Source organism: Narcine bancroftii, chromosome 6 (assembly GCF_036971445.1).
Source record: "Narcine bancroftii isolate sNarBan1 chromosome 6, sNarBan1.hap1, whole genome shotgun sequence".
NCBI lineage: Eukaryota > Metazoa > Chordata > Chondrichthyes > Torpediniformes > Narcinidae > Narcine > Narcine bancroftii.
Genome location: NC_091474.1, coordinates 71,789,033 through 71,809,701, shown reverse-complemented (window position 1 = coordinate 71,809,701; position 20,669 = coordinate 71,789,033). Strand labels below are relative to the sequence as shown.

General features: G+C 44.4%; 2 long non-coding RNA genes across 6 annotated transcripts in view; one reads left to right on the top strand and one right to left on the bottom strand.

Moving 5' to 3' along the window:
• The window catches only part of LOC138736198 (uncharacterized), a 218,824-nt gene that overhangs the window by 150,234 nt on the left and 47,921 nt on the right, over positions 1-20,669 (bottom strand). The gene's annotated exons all lie outside the window — the stretch shown is intronic.
• Positions 1,189-17,353, top strand: LOC138736184 (uncharacterized). The gene is made up of 3 exons (XR_011340135.1): positions 1,189-1,436; positions 16,566-16,604; positions 17,071-17,353. It is a non-coding gene; the product is annotated as an uncharacterized lncRNA (long non-coding RNA).

Below are 20,669 nucleotides of genomic sequence, written 5' to 3'. Positions count from 1 at the left end.
TACGAACAGGTGGGAAAAGAATCAGAATTTATTGTCATGAACATGTCACAAAATTTGTTGTTTTGCCACATCATTATATTGCACATATTGCTATAAATTACATTTCAAGCATAAATAATTAGTGCAAGAAAATAGGAGAAAGAAATGAGAGAAAAGCTGGTTCAAAGGTGGGAATGTTGAAATGCTTAAATGAGGAAAGAGGGATTTTCTGCTTCTCAGACCTTTCTGCATCCACTGGATGTCATCCCTGCCTCCTTCATTTTGCAAAATACACACAAAGAATCAGACTCTTTGCTAGTTTCTTGCTCTGCTTAGTTTTACCAGTGAGAATCACGATTAGAAGCAGGAGCAGGAACTAGTCGCTCAGTGCCTTCAACCTAAGGCTTCCCCTGTGCTTCAGTGGTCACTCTCTCAGCCAATCCCCGAATCCACAGTGTCCAGGGAAGTCAGTATCCAAATCCCATGAAGAACAAAATTCCAAACAGCTCTTGTCCTCTGTGAAGAGAGTTCTAATTTATGTCCAAACTAGCCTGGGAAACCTTCCACCCACCCTGGCAAATCCGCTCTGGGGCTCACTGGGATCTAATTATACTCCACTGGATACTTGGATTTCATTGTAAGTTCCTGAACTTGATTTCTCCCTTCATAAGGACTTAATTCCTATTTAACATTTAAACCAGTCCCTGATGAAGAAATCTGGTGACCTGCAGCTCCATCTGCTGTTCCATGTCTGAGTTTAGCTATTCCTACTGTGATTAAATAAATACATGAGTGAGCAGTAGTTCAATCATACTCCATTGCTATCCTTCCTGATGTAGGATATCACATTAAACTTCAACCATGACCCTTGGGAAAACAGCTGTCCAAAATATCTCTGCTGTAATGCTTGGACATGATCCAAAAAGATAAAATACTGGAACACTGCCATCTTTTCAAAAGAACTCAAAGCAGAACACTCTTAATACTTTGAAAGCACTTCCACTCCTTGCAAAATCTTTATTTAATAACTAACAGGTGTCCTCCTGGGTGCCATAGTTTAGACGTGAAGGACACCACTAGCTGAACAAGGAACATGAGAAAGATTCCTCTCGATCAAAACTAAACTGGTTTAAAATTCATTATTATTACACAATCTGCTCTGCATCACCACACTTGTTATTTGTCAGTGTTGTGAAGTTCATAGTTAAGAACACAAGCAATGGGAGGAGGAGTTGCACTGTTCCTTCAGTGGGATCGAGGTAGATCCAATCTGGGTTTCACCTCAAGGTTCAAGATTCCTTTTCTTGCCATGTAATAATACATTAAAATGTAATATACATGATATACTTCAACTTTATATAAGGCAAACAGTCACCATGAGCATTCCCTGGCACAACTAACAATAAGAGAGAAGCAAAAGGCAAGCAGAGGCTGAGGACGAACATATCGGGCCCAAGGTAAGACGGTCACATATAATATATATCTTTTTTTCTCTTTTAAGGTGGGGGAGAAAGGTAGGATGAGTGTGAGAACGGTTTGCTGTTCTCAGTGTCAGATGTGGGGAGGTCCTGGAGTCTTGTAGCTTCCTGGACATCCACATCTGCACTAGGTGTGCTGAACTGAACCGAGTCAGTCTGGTCTGGGAGAGTAAGGTCATCATTGTGTTGATATGTAATTACACGACTAGGTCACCAGAGGTCATCCTGGTGACCTTGTATATAAAGCAGTCCAGAGCTACAGTCTAGCCTTCCAGGTTCATCTTGCAGAGAGACAAGACCTCTTAGTGTACCTATTAGTTTATTAAAGCTGTCTCATACTCGCACTGCTGTTGTGGTTATTGTCAGTCTCTTTCTCTTTCTCTTTGGCTTGGCTTCGCAGACAAAGATTTATGGAGGGGTAATGTCCACGTCAGCTCCAGGCTCGTTTGTGGCTGACAAGTCCGATGCGGGACAGGCAGACACGGTTGCAGCGGTTGCAAAGGAAAATTGGTTGGTTGGGGTTGGGTGTTTGGTTTTTCCTCCTTTGTCTTTTGTCAGTGAGGTGGGCTCTGCGGTCTTCTTCAAAGGAGGTTGCTGCCCGCCGAACTGTGAGGCACCAAGATGCATGGTTTGAGGCGATATCAGCCCACTGGCGGTGGTCAATGTGGCAGGCACCAAGAGATTTCTTTAGGCAGTCCTTGTACCTCTTCTTTGGTGCACCTCTGTCAGTACATAAGGACATAATACATAATAAATAGTCATAACCAAGAATTAGAGTCAGGTGGTCTCACCAGGGCCATGGGAGGAGAGGCAGTGGGTTACTGTTAGGAGGAGGAAAGGGAGGGTCAGGTTCAAGAGAGAGCCCCTGAGCCTGTAATCCTCAGCAATTGCTACTCCTCCTTGAGTACTGTTGGGGGGGGGGGGAGACCATCAGGATGGGGAAGGCAGCGGTAGCTGTACCTGTGGCATAGGGTCAGCCTCTGTAGCCTAGAAAGGTAGGTAAAGGAAGAGGAAGGTGATAGTTATCGGGGATTAATGGTCAGGAGGACTGATAGAGGATTCTGCGGATACAGCAAAGGAAACCAGATGGTGGTTTGCCTCCGGGATGTAACTACGTGTGTCCAAGACATCCTAAAAGAGGAGGGTAATGAACCAGAGTTCGTGATACATGTTGGTACATTATGTTGATACATTATTAACGATCTGGATGTAGGGGTAGAGAATTGGATAAGCAAGTTTGCGGATGACACAAAGATTGGTGGTGTTGTGGACAGTGAGGTAGATTACCGTAGATTAAAAGGTGATTTAGGAAGGCTGGAGGTGTGGGCTGAGAAATGGCTGATGGAATTTAATACAGATAAATGTGAGGTGCTACATTTTGGAAAGGCAAATTTAAATAGGTCATATACATTGAATGGTAGACAATTGAGGAGTGCAGAGCAACAAAGGGATTTAGGAGTTATGGTAAATAGTACTCTCAAGGCTGATACTCAGGTAGATGGTGTGGTGAAGAAGGCATTTGGAATGTTGGCCTTCATAAATCGGAGTATTGAATTCAAGAGTAGGAAGGTTATGATGAAATTGTACAAGGCATTGGTGAGGCCAAATTTGGAGTACTGTGTACAGTTTTGGTCACCAAATTATAGGAAAGATATAAACAAAATAGAGAGAGTGCAGAGAAGGTTCACGAGAATGTTGACAGGATTTCAGGGTCTGAGTTACAGGGAAAGGTTGTGCAGACTGGGGCTTTTTTCTCTGGAGCGTAGAAGATTGAGAGGGGACTTGATAGAGGTGTTTAAGATTTTAAAAGGGACAGACAGAGTAAATGTGGATAGGCTTTTTCAATTAAGAAAGGGGGAGATTCAAACTAGAGGACATGGTTTAAGATTGAAGGGGGAAAATTATAAGGGGAACATGAGGGGAAATTTCTTTACGCAGTGGGTGGTGGGGATGTGGAATGAGCTTCCGGCAGACGTGGTCAAGGCGGGATCATTGGTTACATTTAAGGAAAGACTGGATTGTTACATGGATAGGAGGGGACTAGAGGGGTATGGACCGGGTGCTGGTCAGTGGGACTAGGAGGGTGGGGATTTGCTACGGCATGGACTAGTAGAGCTGAACTGGCCTGTTCTGTGCTGTAAGTGGTTATATGGTTATATATGGTTATATGGTACCAATGACACTGGGAGAAAGGAGGAAATGGTCCTAAAGAATGAATATAGGGAGCTGAAGGACCATAAAGGGCGTAATCTCTGGATTACTTAATGTGCCACGTGAGAGCAGGAATAGAATCAGGTGGAGATTGAATGCGTGGCTAAAGGGGTGGAGTAGGAGACAGGGATTCGAATTCTTGGATCACTGAGACCTATTTTGGGGGAGGTGGGACCTGTACTGATCGGACTGGTTACATCTGAATCCCAGATTGCTAGGGCTACCAAGGGGGCTTTAAACTAGTATGGTTGGGGGAAGGGGTCCATGTAAGGGAGGACAGCAGGGAGAGGTTTTGTCAGCAAAGAGAAACTCTTATACACAAAATTTGGGGGTGGAACAGCAGTTGATTGAGGAGGAAAGGGATGGATGCTATGATGGGGGAGGGAGGATGGTAACAAATAATAGTGCGGATGGTAAAGAGGGGGGTAGGTAGAAAGTAAGATGTGGGAAATCTCTGAGATGCATTTACTTGAATGCAAGGAGCGTTGTAAGGAAGGTGGACAAGCTGAAGGTGTACAAGCTGAAGGTGTAGATAGCCACTTGGCAGTATGATGTGGTGGAGATTAGTGAGACATGGTTACAGGAGGGTTGTGACTGGCAGTTAAATATTCCAGGATTTCGCTACTTTAGGTGTGATAGCACTGGAGGGGTAAGGGGGGGGGTGGTGTGGCATTACTTCTCGGGGAAGATATTACAGTAGTGCTGAGGCATGATAGATTGGAGGACTCGTCAAGGGAGGTGGTGTGGTGAAATTTAAAAATAGAAAAGGTGAGGTTACAATTATAGGAGTGTATTATAGACCACCAAGTGGGGAAAGGGAACTAGAAGACCAAATATGTAAGGAAATAGCTGAGATGTGTAATAAGTATAGGATTGTGTTAGTAGGGGATTTTAATTTTCCTAACATAGATTTAACATTAATAAATTTCAAATAGTTCTTAAAATGGGGAAGTTGCAAACCTCCTAATTCAAATTTCCAGGTCAATTTTTCCAAACACACTCTAGCCATCTTTCCTTTCCATAAAAACTTCTTAATACTCAAATATAAATCCTTAAAACATTTTTGAGGAATCCAAAAAGAAATTGACTGAAAAAAATATTGAACCCTTTGAAAAATATTCATCTTTATATAATTTACTCTACCTACTAAAGTTATTCCACCTATTTAAATCTTCTTTAATTTTATTAAGTAAAGGTAAATAGTTCAATTCATTCAAGTTATTTAAACCATTATCAACTTTAATCCACAAATATTTAATTCCATCATCTGACCACTTAAATCGAGCAAATTCTCTACGTTGAGTATAATCAGCTTTAACCAAGGGCATAATTTCACTTTTGTCCCAATTAACCTTAATACTCGATATTTCACCATATTCTTCTGCACAAACTTTCACCCACAGGGGAACTGGCCCCAGTACATTCCTGTCCTGGAACATTCTCTCTGGATGGAGATTGTTCAGTTTTTAGCGGCAGCTACACTGCTACTGAAAGAACACACAACCAGATCGGTTGAGCTCAGTGAGCAGAAAACTGGTTTATTGCTGGCTGCCGGGCTGGACTTATACTCCCAGCCCAGACCTGGCTGAGAATCGTGCTGGGGGGGGGGGGGGGCGCCGACGTCACTCGGGTGTCACGTGGTCCCCCAGCGCGGGTTTCTGAGCCCGGTGCTGAGAAGGGGAAACCCCCGATAGTGCCAGTTTGGCCTGCTGCCCCGCCACGTGGATTACAAGCGGGGCTGGTTCACCTGCCTAGTGGCATGCCGCCACACAACCCCCCCTCCCTCAGAACCAGCGCCAATGTTTTTTTTAGCTGGGCGGCCTTCTTGGGCTGGGCCACAATCACTGGTTCAGTGGGGTCGAGGTGAGCTGGCTTCAGCCTGTCCACAGTAAACAGCTCCCGCCTGCCGCTGATGTCCAGAATGAACGTAGACCCTGAACGCTGGACAACCCTGTACGGCCCCTCGTAAGGTCTCTGCAGAGGTGCCACGGGCGGGTCCCACCGAATAAAAATGTACTCTGCGGAGTGCAGCTCGCTGGGGACGTAAGATGGCCATGTGCCGTGTCTGAGCGGCGTTGGGGGTGCGAAGGAGTCCAAGTGGGCCCGGAGGTGGGGAAGTAGCTCATGTGGCGACCGCTGGGGGTTGTGAAGCGCGTTGATGAACTCACCGGGCAGTGCCAGCGGTGCACCGTAGACCAGCTCAGTTGATGACACCTGCAGTTCCTCCTTGGGCGTGGAATGGATGGGCAGTAGCACCCAAGACAATTCGTCCACCCAGTCGGGACTGGTGAGTTGGGCTTTAAGAGCCAAATTAAGGTGGCGGCGCAGACGCTCGACCAGCCCATTGGCCTGCGGGTGCTAGGCCGTGGTGCGATGTAGCTCTATCCCTAACCTGTTGGCGAGCTGTGCCAAGAGCGCAGAGGTGAGCTGGGCGCCCTGATCGCTGGTGAGGTGATTCGGAATGCCGAAGCGGGCAACCCAATCGTGCAACAGCGCTCGGGAGCAGGAGTCCATTGAGGCGTCCGGCATCGGGATTGCCTCAGGCCAACGAGTGGTGCGGTCTACCTCCGTGAACAGGTAACAGTTGCCCCAGGAAACTGGTAAGGGCCCGGCTATGTCCAAGTGAATGTGGCTGAACCGTTCCTGGACGTGCTCGAACACTTGCATGGGCACCCTGGTGTGCCTGAGCACCTTGGACATCTGGCAATGGGTGCATGTTCTGGCCGAGCCCGCGATCTGCTTCCGCAGCCCATGCCAGACGAACTGCTCTGCCACCATATGGACTGTGGACCTGATGGACGGATGTGATGGAAGACTTGCCTGCGCCACTGCTGGGGAACCACTGGCCGTGGGGTGCCCATGGAGACATCACACAGGATGGTGCCTTCGTCACTAGGAGTCGGGAGGTCTTGGAACCGCAGGCCCGTGATGGCAGTCCTGAAGGCTCGCGTCTCCTCGTCGGACTTCTGGTCCTGGGCAAGCTGGTCGAAGCCGAGGCCAGGTGTCAGCGTGCAGATGGCAAGTCATGAGAGTGCATTGGCGACTACATTGTCCTTCCTCACCTTGTGCCGAATGTTGATGGTAAACTCCAACACGAAGGAGAGGTGACGTTGCTGGCGGGCCGACCAGGGATCCTTTGCCATCACGAGTGCCTGAGTGAGGGGTTTATGATCAGTGAAGATGGTAAAAGTCCTCCCCTCCATGAAATAGTGGAAATGCCGCACCGCCAGGTACATGCCCAATAACTCACGGTCGAAGGCGCTATACTTGCGCTCTGATGGGTGGAGAAGCCGGCTGAAGAATGCCAGTGGCTTCCATTGTCCATTCACCTGCTGCTCCAGGACGGCGCCGACGGCTGTGGCAGAGGCATCGATGGAGAGCGCCATATGCAGGTTGGTGTACGGGTGGGCGAGCATGGTAGCCTTCGTGAGGGCGTCCTTGGTGGCCTCAAATGCACTGCAGGCCTCTGGGGTCCAGGTGAGCGTTTTGTGCTTGGCTGTGATGAGGGCAAATAACAGCTGCATGATGCACGCAGCTCCTGGGATGAATCGGTTATAGAAGTTGACCATACCCGCGAACTCCTGCAGCCCCTTGAGGTTGTCTGGGCGTGGGAACTCCTTGATAGCGGCAACCTCCATAGTGGCAGGCGTGGCTCCTTCAGCCGTGATGGTATGTCTCAGTAACTGCATAGACTCTTCCCCGAACTGGCACTTGGCTGGCTAGATGGTGAGGCTGAAGTCGGCCAGCCGGGAGAAGAGGGCACGCAGGTGGGCCTTATGTTGCACCTGATTCCTGGTGGCAATGAGGATGTCGTCCAAGTAAATGAAGACGAAATCCAGGTCCCTGCCCACTGTCAATGAGGTGCTGGAAGGTCTGAGTGGCGTTCTTTAGCCTGAACGGCATGCGAAGGAATTCGAACAAGCCGAAAGGAGTGATGTTGGCTCTCTTGGGTATGTCCTCAGGGTGCACCGGGATTTGGTGATACCTGTGCACCAGATCAACCTTGGAGAAAACCCTCGCATCATGCAGGTTGGCCATATAGTCCTGGATGTGAGGGATGGGGTAACGGTCAGGAACTGTTGCCTCATTGAGCTGTCAATAGTCTCTGCAGAGGCGGCAGCCGCCGGATGATTTTGGGACCAGGTGGAGCAGCGAGGCCCATGGGGTGTCGGAGCGCCAAATGATCCCCAGCTCCAGCAGATGCAAAAACTCTTTCTTCGCCACCTTGAGCTTGTCAGGCGGGAGCTGGCGTGCCTTGGCGTGAACCAGTGGACTCTGGGTGGGGATGTGGTGGAACACCCCATGGCATGGTGAGGCAGTGGAGCACTGTGGCCTGAGGAGGGCCGGAAACTCATCCAGGATTCGCTGGAACTCTTCTCTGGGCGTGCTGATCGTGGCCATCTGCAGCTGCTCTATGCAGGAGGTGTCGAAGCGAACGGCCTGAAAAGTCCGGGTGTCTACCAGGCGCCTACCTCGAATATCCACCAGGAGGCCGTGGGCGAGGAGGAAGTCGGCACCCAGGCTGGCGGTTGGAAGGGACAAGATGGTGAACCCCCACAAGAACTTTCGCTGTCTGATCTGTAAGTGGACTGTCTTGTTCCCATACGTTCGGATCTCTGTTGCATTGGCTGCACGGAGGGGAGGTCCTCGAGGTTGGTTCCTGGACTCGATGTCCGTGGCCGGGATGATGCTGATCTGGGCCCCAGTGTCGACGAGGAAGTGCCGGCCGCTGACTGAGTCCCGCAGGTAGAGGAGGCTGTGTCCTTGGCCAGCCGCCGCAGCCATTAACAGTGGCCGGCCTGCTCGTTTCCCTGGAACCAGCAGGGCTGATGACACTTCCGAGCCTTGGCTCCCCAGTGCTGGTGGTAGAAGCAGAGGCCCGGAGCGGGCTCTTGGTGGCCCCTGCAGGGACCGGGTGTTCTACCACAGCGCTAGGGACACACTTGGCATGGTCATGCCCGTGCCTTGTGACCTGCTGGACCGCTGAGCCCTCTAGGAATCTTGGGCCTTCTGAGCAACATTCCTCAGGTCGCTAAAGCTCTCTTGGGCCAGTAATGGACAGATGTCGTCGGGCAGATGGTCGAGGAAAATTCGCTCAAAGAGTGGGCAGTTGGTGTGATCACCCATGAGCGTGAGCATCTCATCCATCAGCTCCACCAGGGACATGTCCCCCAAGGCATCAAGGTGCAGCATCCAAGCGGCTCACTGGCGCCTGGATAGTCCGAGGAATCCGATGAGCACTCACTTGATGGTCCTGCATTTGTCTTCGGCGGGCGGGTGCTGAACGAGGTGCAGCCCACGTTTGGCGGTGGCCTGGTCCAGGGCAGCGACCACATGGTAGAATTTGGTGGTGTCAGACGAAATCTGGCAGAGGTGAAACTGAGCATCCGCGTGGCCAAACCAGGTCTCTGGCTCCTGAACCCAGAAGTCAGGCAGCTTGACAGCTATAGCACTGATCCCAGCTTCGCTCATGTTGGGTTCAAAGACGTTTGAACCAGTCTGGGTCACCAATTGTAGCGGCAGCTACACTGCTACTGAAAGAACACGCAACCAGACGGGTTGAGCTCAGTGAGCAGAAAACTGGTTTATTGCTGGCTGCTGGGCTGGACTTATAATCCCAGCCCAGACCTGGCTGAGAACCGCGCTGGTGGGTGCCGACGTCACTCGGGCGTCACGTGGTCCCCCAGCACGGGCTTCTGAACCCGATGTTGAGAAGAAGGGGAAAGTCCCAACGGCGCCATTTTGGCTGGCTGCCCCGCCGCGTGGATTACAAGCGGGGCCGGTTCGCCTGCCTAGTGGCATGCCACCACAAGTTCTCTGTCTCATTACCTCTTGATGATCTATTATTATTGGGATATTTTAGTGTCTTCTATCACAAAGACAGAACCAAATTAGTTGTGACAATTCAATCATTTCCTTTTTCCTATTATTAATTCTCCACTCTCATTCTCCAGGGATCGAACATTTTGTTCAGCTGCTAGCTTCCATTTCACTGTGTGCTGGCTGAAACTCTTATTGTCTTTTTTATTTGCTTTTTCTCTCTCACAATTCACCTTCTATCTCTTTACATTCATTGTCATCCTTTCCTGGTTTCAATGCTTTGCTGCAAGAATCCTTGACAACTTGGCTTATCTAATTTATGCAATGATTGAGCGCGCCTGTGATTATTTCAGTCCATTGATGCAAACTCTGCCTTTTTGCTGTCAGGAGCCTCCATCCCATTTCCACCACTGACTTCATATCCCTTATTATTTCCCTTCTGCACCAAACTGATTCTACATCGAGTCTCTGAGCCAACATCATTTCTCACTACTGTCGCAGTCTTTCGACCTTTATGAACAAACCAATCCCACCTTTTTCTCCAAAGCCCTCCCTCCTGCACCATCTTTCCAGATGCTCATTCATCAGCCCATCTTCCTCTTTCTGCACCAGCACCACATGATGGTTTCTATATGGAGTTTTCTATAGATCACTGACTAAGATGCACATTTCACTGTTTTCCTTATCTCCCTGCTTGCAAGATCTCAGCCCTTACTGCCCATGTTACTGGAACTGATCAAAACCACATTCCATCTGGAGCCTGCTCCACTCCCCTCATCCTCCCCATGACCTGCACACCAGTCTTCCAAGGGGCTGCATTTCTCAGAACAACCATCCCTCTTCCCAATGGTTACACTGAATGTTGGCTGGTGAGCAGGATGGATTCAGGTCAGCCTGCACCACCTGAGCTGGTGTTCACTCATTCCTAAACCTTCATCATGGCTCCTGAATGCAGAGCAGTGACAGCAAATCCTGCCTCAGCTCCAGTGTCTGGGTCACATGTACGGATGGTCAACATATTCATACTGGAAGGAGATATGATCCATGGGGTTTGGCTGCCCTGATGTTCCGCTACTTAACTCAACATTGACCAGCTGCAACTCAGTGAAAATGAGTTGAAATCCACCAATTGGCAAACCCCCTGCAGCAAGCCCAGTTTTTCACTTTCTGCACCAGCACCGCATGATGGAAGATTTAAAAGTTAATCTTTTAAATTCGTTCTGGTGTTCAGAGAGGATTATGAGGGGGAAAAGGGAGAAAGGGATAGAATGAATGAGAAAGGAAGAGAGAGAATGGTGAAAGGGAGGGAGATCAAGAAAGAGAACATGAGAGAAAGAATGAAAAAACAGATCAAGTGAGAGGGAAAGTGAGAGCAAGCAAGAAAGGAGAAAGAACAAGAGGGAGAGAGGGAATGAGAGATAAAAAGAAATGATAGAAAAGAGAGAGAAAGCTACATACAGACAGAATAGGAAGGCAATAACATATTATTAGACCAAGACATAATGGGAAGTCAAAAGTAGAAAGATATAATGGGGGGGGGGGGGAACATGAAAAGTAGAAGCAGCAATTGGCCATTTCTCCCCAGCCTTTCAATGACAGTGGATCTCAACATTGGTGTCAGCTACACTTTCCTGCAGAATCTTGGGGAAGGAATCTCTCCTCATGTCAGTGAACGATGAAGGTGAGGTTCCCTTGTTCCGAGACTACACCACATGTATGAGTCACATAAAGTCAGAGAATGGAGAAAAAGAGAGGTAAATTGAGAAAAGATATGAAGAAAAAACATAACAGTGCAATAGAATGACATAAAATGGCAAAGTAAAATATACAACATGACAGAGATTTGCTCACCTGCAAAAACCGAAGTCAGAGGATTTTAAATGATGGGACTTTTATAATGGAAAGCAAATGAAAAACACACTAAATGTTGGAAATGAAGGAAAAGACCAACAATAATGAGAGTTCTGGGACCATGCATTAGAGACCAATGGCTTCCCCGAGATGCCCAAGGGACCCTTTAAACACTGACTATCTCAATTTCAATGAGAGCACAGTTTTCCTCTGCACAAAAAAACCCTGCATTGCTGGAGCCCTCCATTATTAATTTAACATTGTACATTTTCTCTGTCATCAGAAATAAATTCTGCAAGTCTGGCAGTCTGACAGGTATTGATTATTTCCAGTTTGGTTTCAGTTTGTGGAATTCTGTTCAGTCTCTAAAACAAGCCCACATTAAAATGAAGCATCACAAGTAGATTTCATCTTTAACAGAATCCTTAATTTACGAGGCAAATTTATTCCACAGTAAATTGTCCAACATTTAATCCCAAACTTTTTTTGAAAATTTGATTTTTCAATTTTTCCAAAACAAACAGTAACACATCTGAAAAAAATCCTTTTTAACATATTTACACTTTCTTTTTGAATAGTTCACTTCTCAGATACAAACACAATGTCAGCTTACTTACAATTTCCCTCCCTCCCCATATAACTTTGAAAATTAAACAACTAAAGCAATTAAAGTGACAAACATAAAATGACAAAAAGAAGAAAAAAAAGAAAAATTCAGTGCACCACCGGTCTTTCTAATCGACTTCCACTCTTTAAGATGCTGTTGAATCCCAAACTTTTCTTAGATTTCATTAAACAAATGCATATTTAGTTTCTTATCATTCTGGTTTATTCATGAATGCTATCCTAACTGAGTGAAGAAGGCTGTTTAGAGGTTCCCACATTTAAGGATGAGAAAAGGTGACACTAGACATCCCTGAAGGATGTTAGTGAACCACATTTTACAATGATCCAGTGGTTTCCTGGTCAGTGATTCCATGTTATCTTTTCATTTCATTTACCAGATTAAATAGTTTAGATGTCATGGCAGGATTTGAACTTGTGATACTGAACTTTAGTCCAATCATCTAAGTTCTTCATCTCATCCCAAGGTCCACAATGAACTTTAACCAGGTTGAAACAAACAACTAAATAAAACAACCAGCCAATACAGCTTAAATTGGGGGAAATTGCCTAAGAAATTTATTCATGTGTGTGCTCGCACTTATATACACATAACTGTGCACACACACACACACACACACACACACACACACACACACACACACACACACACACACACACACACTAATATATACAGTATATCCTGTAAGTTAAAAACATAGTCATAGAGATATAGTAAAAGCCCCTTGCGATCATGCACTAATTTTTACTTTAATCCTACCCTCACCCATCTTATTTTTCCCATTGACCACCCCACCCCCATGCCACCACACCCCCTCCATACCCAAATTCTACTACTCACTCACTAGAGACAATTTATAGCATCCAATTATCTCCCCAACCTGCAAGACTATGCAATGTGGAGGGAAATCAGAGCACCTAGAGGAAACCCACTGACTCACAGGGATATCATGCAAACTCCACAAAGACAGCACTGGAGGCCAGGTTTGAACCAGGGGTCACAGGAGCTGTGTGACATAGCTTCTCTACTTGTTGCATTTGTAAAATATTTTGTTTTACAAAGGCCAGGCTAAATTGTGAGATTAACTTCCACTTTGAGTCTGACGTTACAAATTCTTCTTCCAATCCTTTCCTGTCATAGTTATCACAGTTTTAACAGTTGGTGTTCCTGAACACTGCAGGCCAACAGTGCTCGTTTTCCACTTTGAGCAGTGTAGGCATTTGAAAGATGGCTCAAAAAAGATGTCTTTCACAATGCTGGTTAAATTAGAATTTAACATACTGGCGGAGCAGAATGTGACCCTCCAATGCAATCTGCACTTCCACTGCACTGGGTCCTATCTATAATGCAAATCTAATCTTCCCAATCTAGTGCTCTCAACACCCTAACCCCATCACAGTCTGTCGTCAGTCTTCTACACATCGAGTACCCAGAAAAGCAGCAATCTTCCTTATTTGGGCAATCAAATCAAGTGTCTGTAAAACTCGGCCTTTGCTGAGGCTTCTCATTGCTTCAACAGATCCACTGATTCCTTGCTAGACCAAGGATCAGAACAACCCGTCAGGGTTCCGAACTGTGGAGAATGGTTACAGCGCTATCACATGGTCCTTTCACTCCATCTCCCTGAGACTTCAGGAAGATAAAGCAGAATTCCTGCACTTGAAAGTGGCAAATGTGGACTGCTGCAGTGCAGAGGGTGAGACCAAATTTCATGGTGTTCCTTTTTACGTTAGCGTATGATATGCCAATCCTTGCATTTTTACAGGACTTTTGAGTGAATGGATTTTTTACTATCATGGCCCAGACAACCTCAAGGGGCTGCAGGAGTTCGCGGGTATGGTCAACTAACATGGAGATCAACTGCCAATGAAGAAGGGCAATATGAGAGCTGATGTGTTGTGGAACACAGAGCCAAGGCAATGAAAAGAGTACACAAGAAACTCCACCTGACTGCAATGTACCAAGGTGCCTGAATGCACCAATTAATCTCTTCTGCCTCTGTCTAACCCACTGGTTAGAAAGGGGACATGTCAGGGGTTGCAGAAAGATCTTATTCCAGAATTTATTCAGTTTCAGTAGATTCCAAAACTAAAACCAAAAGGGTTAAGCAAGTATTTTAGCGTGCAGTATTTCTAGATGTTTTTAGGTAAGGAGAATAGCAATAAGAATCATCCATTGACTGATAATTTATTGAATTATTATTTTGTGAAATGAAGAGAGCTGCGCAAAACCAGTTGTTAATAATCTAATTAATGCCATTTCTTCTCTTTGAATTTGTTGACAGCATTCTTTAAGTGAGATATGAATCATTTTTGCATTATTGCTCCACAGATAAAATTATGTAATCCATAAAAGTATTCTAAACTCATTGCCTGCATCCTGCTGAACCTCCCCACTAAGGAGAATTTCTGAACATCACACTCCCCCAATCATTGATCTGTCACTGTTGAGTATCTGACAACAAGTTAAATGTTGAGGCAGTGATTACATAGAGAGAACAGGTGAGGGAAATTGAGTAAATTGTCTAGGGCGGCAGAGTAGTTATTTTTCACAGACTAGCAGCACTTAAAAGTAGGAACATGGCTAGGGGTGGTCTAGTGAAGGAGTGGGACACCTGAGGCTTTGACAAAGAGAGGCAGAGGCACAGGTAAGAAATAATGGAGGGGGTGAGTTTTTCCATTCTTTTCATTTAATTTTATTTAGACACAAAGGGTTTGATTCAAGCATAGCAGGTGAACTCAGACCTGTGTCATGCTCCTCCTGTGCTATGTGGGAACTCAGGGATACTGTCAGTGTCCCTGGGGACTATGTACGCAGGAAGTGTGTCCAACTGCACCTCCTGATTGACTATGTGTCAGCACTGGAACTGTGCAAGGACTCACTTTGGAGCATCTAGGATGCTGAGATGCTGCTGGATAGCTCCTTTAGTGAGTTGGTCACACTGCGATTTTAAAGGGTAGAGAAGGATAGGGACTGGGTGACCAACAGGAAGGTAGTGCAGGAGTCCCCTGCGATCATCTCCCTGAAGAACAGATATGCTGTTTTGGATATTGTTGGGGGAGATGGCCCACCAGGAAAAGGCAGCAGTAGCTAGGATCATGGCACTGTGAGTGGCTCTGCTGTGAGAGAGAGCAGGAAAAAGAGTGATAGGGCAATAGTCATAGGGGATTCAATTGTAAGGGGAATAGATGTGAGTTTCAGTGGCTGCAAACAAGACTCCTGGTTGGTAGGTTGCCTCCCAGGTGCAAGGGTCAAGGATGTCTTGGAGCAGCTAGAGGACATTCTGGAAGGGGAGAATGAACAGCCAGCTGTTGTGGTCCATATCGGTACCAATGATATTAGGGGATAAAAAAGGGGATGAGGACCTGCAAGATAAATTTAGGGAGTTAGGAAATAAATTAAGAACTCAAAGGTAATAATCTCTGGATTGTTACCGGTGCCATGAGCTAGTCCAGAGTAAGAATAACAGGATAGCTAGAATGAATGTGGCTTGAATAATGGTATAGGAGGGAAGGTTTTAGATTCTTGAAACATTGAAACTGGTTCTGGGGCAGATGGGACTGGTACAAACAGAATGGTCTGTATCTGGGATGAGCTGGGACCAATGTCTTTGGAGGTTTGTTTGCTAGCACTGTTTGGGAAGGTTACAACTAATGTGGCAGGGGGATGGGTAACAGTCCAGAGAGTCAGAGGGGTGTAAAATGAAGATAGAAGCAAAAGATAGCAAGGTGAAAAGCAATAATGACTGGTAGGTAAGACCAGGGTGAAAATCAAAAAGAGATCCAATTTACATAATGGTAAAAGGGATAAAAATGTGGCTAAAGTAAGTCTGAAGGCCTTGTGTCTCAATGCAAGGAGCATTCATAATAAAATGAATGAATTGAATGTGATTGATATTCAGGAGGGAGAGACAGAATGGAAAAAGAGGTGGAGTAGCATTGTTGGTTAGGGAAAAGGTGAATACGATAGAAAGGAAAGACATTAGCTTAGAAGATGTGGAATTAATGTGGGTAGAGCTGTGAAACATGAAGGGGCAGAAGACGCTAGTGGGTGTTGTGTACAGGCCTCCTAACAGTAGCTGTGAGGTTAGGGATGGCATTAGGAAGGAAACTAGTAATGTGCAAAAAAAGGAACTGCAGTTATAATGGGTGACTTTAATCTACATGTAGATTGGGTGAACCAAATTGGTAAGGGTAAGGAGGAAGAGGATTTCTTAGAATGCATGAGGGATTGATTTCTAAATCAACATGTTGAGGAACCAACTAGGGAACAAGCCATTCTAGACTGGGTACTAAGTAATGGAGAAGGGTTAATTAACAATCTTGTTTTATAATTTTTTAATTTTTCATGCTGAATAATATCAACCAAAATGTGTACAAACTTATCTCATTAAATTTACAGTGATCTTTTCTCCCCTTTTTATCCCCTTCCCTCCCTCCCCTCTACCCACCCCACTCCAAAACCCATAAATATTCAATATTTACAATACCATAAAACAATATTTTCACACAAAGGAAAATAAACAAGAAAAATGCATCATCTATGTATTACACACTGAATCTTGTCGTTTTGTCGTCTTACCATTTTCATTCTCATTTTAGGGGATGGAGATCGTAGGCAAGCTCTCTGATCTGTTCCATGTATGTATGGTTCCCAAATTTGTTCAAACATTGACTTTATTTTTTTAATTGTTGTTTTTTCCAATGGAATACATTTATTCATTTCCATGTACCATTGCTGTATACTCATGCTCTCTTCCATTTTCCAAGTTGACATTATACATTTTTTTGCTATTGCTAAGGCTATCATAATTTTTTTTTTGCACTTTATCCAATTTGGGGCCTAATTCTCTACTTCTAATGTTACTTAAAATAAATTTTTTTTTTTGTATTTTACTTAGTATCTGATTTAATTCTTCCCAAAACGTATTTACTTTCATACATGCCCAAACTGCATGTAGCGTTGTTCCCATTTCCTTTTTTACAGCGCAAACATCTATCCAATAATGTTGAATCACATTTTTTACTTTTTGAGGAGTGATATATACCCTGTGTAATCAATTATACTGTATCATGCATAACCTTGTGTTTATTGTATTCTTCATAGTTCCACAAGAGAAACTTGTCCGTGAACTACTCTTTGCAGATGATGCCGCTTTAGTTGCCCATTCAGAGCCAGCTCTTCAGCGCTTGACGTCCTGCTTTGCGGAAACTGCCAAAATGTTTGGCCTGGAAGTCAGCCTGAAGAAAACTGAGGTCCTCCATCAGCCAGCTCCCCACCATGACTACCAGCCCCCACACATCTCCATCGGGCACACAAAACTCAAAACGGTCAACCAGTTTACCTATCTCGGCTGCACCATTTCATCAGATGCAAGGATCGACAATGAGATAGACAACAGACTCGCCAAGGCAAATAGCGCCTTTGGAAGACTACACAAAAGAGTCTGGAAAAACAACCAACTGAAAAACCTCACAAAGATAAGCGTATACAGAGCCGTTGTCATACCCACACTCCTGTTCGGCTCCGAATCAAGGGTCCTCTACCGGCACCACTTACGGCTCCTAGAACGCTTCCACCAGCGTTGTTTCCGCTCCATCCTCAACATCCATTGGAGCGCTCACACCCCTAACGTCGTGGTACTCGAGATGGCAGAGGTCGACAGCATCGAGTCCACGCTGCTGAAGATCCAGCTGCGCTGGATGGGTCACGTCTCCAGAATGGAGGACCATCGCCTTCCCAAGATCGTATTATATGGCGAGCTCTCCACTGGCCACCGTGACAGAGGTGCACCAAAGAAAAGGTACAAGGACTGCCTAAAGAAATCTCTTGGTGCCTGCCACATTGACCACCGCCAGTGGGCTGATAACGCCTCAAACCGTGCATCTTGGCGCCTCACAGTTTGGCGGGCAGCAGCCTCCTTTGAAGAAGACCGCAGAGCCCACCTCACTGACAAAAGGCAAAGGAGGAAAAACCCAACACCCAACCCCAACCAACCAATTTTCCCTTGCAACCGCTGCAATCGTGTCTGCCTGTCCCGCATCGGACTGGTCAGCCACAAACGAGCCTGCAGCTGACGTGGACTTTTTACCCCCTCCATAAATCTTCGTCCGCGAAGCCAAGCCAAAGAAAGAAAGAAGATAGTTCCACAACATAATTTTTCCCATAATTCATTTTTTATCTTTCTTTAGATCCTTTTCCCAATTCTGCTGAGGTTTATAGTTTATTTCATTTTCCTTATCTTGCAGGTTAATGTACATGTTGGTTATAAATCTTTTGATTATCATTGTCTGTAGTCATGTATTCAAAGCTGCTTCCTTCGAGTAATCTCAAGCTGTTTCCCAATTTATCCTTTAAATAAGCTTTCAATTGATGATATGCAAACATTGTATCATGAGTTATTCCATATTTGTATTTCAATTGTTCAAATGCTAATAAATTATTTCCAAAAAACAATTTTCTATTCTTTTGATTCCTTTTCTCTCCCATTCTCTAAAGGAAAGGTTGACGATTGTAAAAGGGATTAGCAGATTTTGCGTCAATAGTAATTTTGGTATTTGATAATTCATTTTTTCCTTTCCAAGTGGATCTTCTTCCATGTATTAAGTAAATGATGCAGTACTGGTGAGTTTTTATATTGCACCAGCTTTTCATCCCATTTATAAAGTATATGTTCTGGTACCTTTCCCCTATTTTATCTAGTTCTATCTTAGACCAGTCTGGTTTTTCCCTTGTCTGGTTAAAAAATCTGATAAATACCTCAATTGTGCGGCTCTATAATCATTTCTAAAATTTGGTAACTGTAAACCACCTTGATTATACCTCTCTGCTAATTTATCTAATGCTCCCCTTGGATTCCTCTCTTTCCACAAGAATTTCCTTATTATTCTCTACTTCCTTAAAGAATTTTTCTGTTGAGGGAATTGGTGATGTTTGAAATAAGTATTGTATCCTTGGGAACACGTTCATTTTAATGCAGTTTACCCTCCCTATCAATGTAAGCAGTAATTCTTTCCAATGTTCTAAGTCTTCCTGTAATTTCTTTATTAGTGACTGATAATTTAGTTTGTACAAGTGGCTTAAGTTGTTATCTAACCTGATCCCTAGGTATCGGATTTACCTCTGGTTCTGTTAGGTATACCATGATGTCATCTGCAAATAAGCTGATTTTATACTCTTTTATATCCCTTTCATTTTATTTTCTATTCTTATCAGTTCTGCCAAAGGTTCTATTGCTAAGGCGAACAATGAGGGGGATAGTGGACATCCCTGTCTAGTTGACCTACTTAATTTAAAGTGACTTGATACATATCCATTTACTTTTACCTTCACCAATGGTCCATTATCCAATGCTTTAATGCAATTCATACATTTTTCTGGTAGATTGAACTTCTGTAATACTTTAAATGAGTAATTCCACTCTACTCTGTCAAAGGCTTTTTCTGTGTCTAGAGCAACACCACTGTTTGTTTATTTCCTTGAACTGCTTGGATTAGATTAATAAGTTTGCAGACATTGTCTGCTGTTCGTCTTTTCTTAAATCCAGTTTGATCTTGTTTTATTATTTTAGGTACACAATCAGCCAATCTGTTTGCTAATAATTTTGCTATTATCTTGTAGTCTGAGTTAAGTAAAGATATTGGTCTATATGATGCTGGTGTTAATGGATCCTTCCCTGTCTTTGGTTTTACTGTAATTATTGCTGTCTTGCATGAATCTGGCAAGTTTTGTTTCTTCTATCTGGTTCATTACTTCCAGGAGAGGAGGAATTAATAACTCTTTAAATGTTTTATAGAATTCTATTGGAAATCCATCCTCTCCTGCTGTTTTATTGTTCGGCAGCTTTTTTTAATATATCCTGTACTTCCTCTATTTCAAATAGTTTTGTTTTTTGTTCCTCTTCTTCCAATTTTGGCAATTCACTTTTAGCTAAAAATTCCTCTTTTAATCATCTTTCCCCTCATTCTCAGTTTGATACAATTGTTCATAAAATTCCTTAAAATTTTCATTAATCTCTGTTGGGTTATATGCAATTTGTTTGTCCTTTTTCCTTGATGCCAATACAGTTTTAGCTTGTTCTGTTTTAAGTTGCCAGGCTAATATTTTTTTTCTCCCAGTTCGTAATACTTTTGCTTTATTTTCGTTATGTTCTTCTCCACCTTGTACATTTGTAATGTTTCGTTTTTTTTGTCTGCTAATTCTCCTTTTCATTATATCATCCCTTTTTACTAGTTTCTTTTTTGTACTTACTATCTCCCTTTCATCTTAGTCACACAACTTATTATGTGCATTCTAATGAAGTCTTTCACTGCGTCCCATAATATAAATTTGTCTTTCACTGATCCTGTGTTTAATTCAAAATGTTTTAATTTGGCATTCAAAAAAAAACTCCCTAAATTCCTGTCTTTTAAGTAGCATGGATTTTAACCTCCATCTATATGATCTTGGTGGGATGTCCTCCAGTTCTATTGCTAATAATAGGGGTGAATGATCTGATAGTCGTCTAGCTTTATACTCAGTTTTCCTAACTCTCCGTTGAATATGGGCCGAGAACAAAAACATATCAATCCTTGAGTAAATTTTGTGCCTACTCGAATAATATGAAAATTCCTTCTCTTCCTCCTCTATATATCATGTTTAATTTCCTGCATTGATTTAACTATAAATTTGTCTACTTAATGCTTTTTGCTTGTCTTTTGTCCAGT